The following is a 4,170-nucleotide window of genomic DNA, read 5'->3' as shown; positions in this document are numbered from 1 at the left end:
AGACACGGATGCCAAAGAATTCTACAAATTATGGCCTGAGACTCTGGAGGTGCTGAGTAATGACTTACACCAACATTGCTGTCAAATTTGTTGTAAGAAGTGAACAAGACTGTCGTACTTAATTAAAACTGTAGGGTAATTTTAGACAGGCACAATATACTAGAAGCTGCAAACTACAATCTGGCAAATCACCAGAACTGAAACACCATAATTTTTTAAATGATTGCAATTGGTTTGGATGCTTGATTACCAGTTTTGTTCAAAAGAAAATACATGAAAACAAAACTTTCCATGTAAAGTATTGGAAAAACAAGATGTGTCTGAGGAAACTATGATTCATTCCAGGTTAGATAACTGCAGAACACGTATGCGGGAGAGAAGTGGGCCAAATCCTGTTCTCACTGCCCTGTGCAATCGTGCTGACTTAATTGAAACCATGAGCAGAACCTGAACCATTAAAATGCTGGGGTGAAACTTTTTATCATATGGTGCCGTTTGTCACTAGAGACATACTTAACCTAATTACATTAGATTAACACAGTAGATTTCTTCAAGATATACTATTATATAAGAACATAAAAAAATGAAGTCTAAGAAAGCTGACCATTTTCCCCAGGTGTCTGTGTTATAAGCAGAATAATTACCCATCTCTATTTATGTTGTTTGTTTTCAGCCCAGTATGGCTCTATTTGGTGGGGTGGACAAGGGAATCCACTGATCCTTTTCATATTGAATTCCTAGTGTTAATTAATCATTATTATTTGGAAGCTGTTTTGGCCATTGGACAGAATAGCCAGGGGCTAATCTTAATCCTGCCCTTGCTTCATTGCGGCCAGATTCTGCCCACTTTCTCTTTCTTTGCTACGTGAATAAATTCCATTTAAATGACAAAGACTAAGAGACAAGCAAGGTCTAAATGTTAAGGGTATTTAGGAATCTATCCCCCCTTGAGTTTAATGAGAATAAGGTTCCTAAACACTGAAGAATTTCTATTTATGGGGAGTTAAGATGGTGAAATCCAGTCATATGAGTTACATTATATAAGCAGGTAATCAATTTATGAGGCTAACTGCAACTTCCAAAAGTGACTTAGGCATTCGTGTCAAAGTCCATTGGAAGTCAGTGAAATTTTGGCTGTAAACCACCTGGGGACTTGAGAATATTTTACCTTTGTTAGCTTAAGCACTACTTACTTTCAATGCAATTAACATCTTAGGTGCCAAAGTAATTTTTGCAATTGGCGTTCAGTTGCTTCTTACAATTCATTCACTAAATGGCTTGAGTTAACCTGCTTCAAGTGCCTTTTTCTTAGCAGTAAATTGGGACAGCGATTCTGCTCCATTTTTGCAAAGTGATTTAGGATCTCTCTGATGTAATGCACTACCAAGGTGAGAAATGTTATGCCTTCAGCCCCCAGACTGGCAAGAAGCAGGCAAATTATGAACTGCTTTAAGCAGGGAGGACTGGCAATGGATTCAGATAATCCTAAACTGGCTGCTCTTGCCTCAAAACATTTTCACCCTTTACCGAGAGGGAACCAGCAAAGGGCACAGCTTTATCATACATAATCTATTCAGCATATTGGATCTAAGATACAGAGTCTTGTCACCCCTCTCCTCCTGGATGCACTACACCTGCTCGGTATCTAAACTAGAATTTAATCTCAGCGGAAGATGAAGAAAATAATTTACTAGAGAATTTCTCCCTTCAGAGAGGGCCAAACAGAGCCAGTGCCATGCTGGGGGAACACGGTGAAAGAGGAGACTCAGCTGAAACTCAGTGGAGCCCTGTAAATGATCTGAGCGGGCAGAGAGGCTGCACTGCGTCTCTGACACAGCAGAGACAGATTACAGCAAAATTAAATTGAGGGTTTTAGTGGATATAATTGTTGTTTTTATATATTAATGAACAACAATAATACGTGATTCTAAACTGAATACCAGGTTTGACATTTAATCTGAGCGCTCGTACTATCCATAAATGTTCATAAACGTCACAAGACCCCAACCCTTTGATTGAATTACAATCTAGTATGCAATTTAGGCAACACGGATTAATCTACATAGATTTATATTTCTGCAGGTTACATTGTTATTTGTTGATTTATACCCTTTTCCCCTAAGTGTCCTTTCCATCGAGAATCCAGGAAAATACATGCAAATCTTTAATAGGAGAGCAGCTCAAAATCCAGTGACTAGCAGCAGATGGAAACTTGGTTCAGTGAAACCTATACTAATTATGATTTGCTTTTTGAAGTCACCTCTGCTAATGGCCAGCAAAATCTTAGTCCCTGTGATATCTCCTATTACCTTCACATTAACTCTTACTACAGCCAGCAATCACCTAACATGTTTCTTGGCAATGCTGTGCAATTAAACCGCCCTTCGATCAGCTTGCTGAGGAATCCAGAAATGGAAACTGCTTTAATATTAGGAGTTAATTACAAGAATGCAGAGGAAGGCAGTCAAATGTTATGTTAGCATACCAGAAATATGACAACGCCTTAGCCATAGATGTCACACACAGGGTAAGGAGCCACATCAGGAAAAGCAATATGGCAATGTATAGAGGAAAATGATCTTCAGGTTCTCCTTTTCCTTTTTTTTTTCCCTGTGGTCATGCTACTTGAGTTGACCACCTCCTTTAGCAGCCAAAATATCTGGAATTTCACTGTCACCTGTGTTAACAGGCTTCACTACACAATGGTGTCTGCTTGGGGCCTGATAATGACACCTACTCAAACAGTGTGTCGCAGCATAGAAATGGTTGAAAAGGACAATCAGACAATAGTGCTTCTGCAGATCCTGACCTCTGCAGAGGCCCAGTCCTGCTCCCTTTGAAAACAACCAAGTCTTCTCAAAGGGTTAATGGGGCAGGTTCCCCTTCTTCCTCTGCATCTTTACCTCTACGTGCCTACTAGAAGAGGGACAGCTCCCCAGCGTGGCCCTTGTCCTTGTGGATTCATTTGTCCATACAAGACTGAAGAGAAGGGCTGGCTGCTGTAGCTAGTAAGAGAGGAAATAAAGATCACTCGGTTGAGTTAGTGCTAGGAAAGTGATCAACTGAGGAGATGGTTTTACAACTGACAGCTTACTGCAGTGTGGGAGAAAGCACAAATGGGAGAGGATACTGCAAATTCAGCTTGAGGGCCAGTTATATGGCCATGTATCAACTCTTAGTCTACGATACTGGGGAATCAAAAGAAAATGATCTTTGAAAAATGACAAGGAGTTTATGTACGTACATTAGAATTAAGGTACGTCTGTATACATTGGAATGCACTTAGACATGTATTTTGGTTATGTATCATTAAAGAATTTGAAAAAAACCTACTCAACTAGAGGTGCGCACGTTCTTTTTAATGAAATAAACAGCCAAATTGTGATTCTGTAGAGAATGCAATGATGACTTGAGAACAATTTTGAATCAAAATTTATCGATAATACTTCCATCACTCATTTTCCAAAGTCAGTTTGCTTAGAAGCTACAGTCCATAGAAGATAACAGAAAAGGTAACTGACTTTTTTCCTCTCTCAAACTTGAAGACAGAAAACCTTGCAGTTTACCTTATCACATATTGTAAAGGATTTATGATATAGCTATAGCTTATATTTTCTTTAATTAGTATATAAGTAACAATGTAGTATCATTGTTAAATTTGGACCAGAAAGTGTAGTAAAAGGAGAGTTTGATTTTTTGTAATTGAGAATAGCTAAAATGTTAGTCCTGTCTTTTCCAAATTAAGAAATATGTACTGGGAAAAGGAGACTTTAAATCTGTGTTACACAAAAATGCTTTTATAAACCAGAAACTTCACGAACCTTTAACTAGAAAATACAAAAGAGAAGTCTTGATCGAATAGATTTTTTAGCACACTCTGCTTGCCAGGAAGGCTGGATAATATTATGTTTTGATAAGACAAAAGAAATTAATCCAATCAAAATTTGGACTTTCATGTATATGTAAGCTAATTCAAAAATACATAAAGTCAAGGAGCTGACTCATTCCACAGGTAACTCAGCCCAAAATAAGTCCTACCAGCTGTTCTCAGTGAAAACAATGAGATAGATGAAATAAGAAAAGGAATCTTGTACATCTGCAAACTGAACTCTAATTAACATCCATCGGAAGTCTCCAGCTCCCTAAGAAGAACTTCAGTCAAGAAAAGTC

Source organism: Pygoscelis adeliae, unplaced genomic scaffold (assembly GCF_000699105.1).
Source record: "Pygoscelis adeliae isolate BGI_AS28 unplaced genomic scaffold, ASM69910v1 Scaffold120, whole genome shotgun sequence".
In the NCBI taxonomy this organism is placed as follows: Eukaryota; Metazoa; Chordata; class Aves; order Sphenisciformes; family Spheniscidae; genus Pygoscelis; species Pygoscelis adeliae.
The sequence above is the reverse complement of the archived record's forward strand: the minus strand, read 5'-3'. Positions refer to the sequence as shown.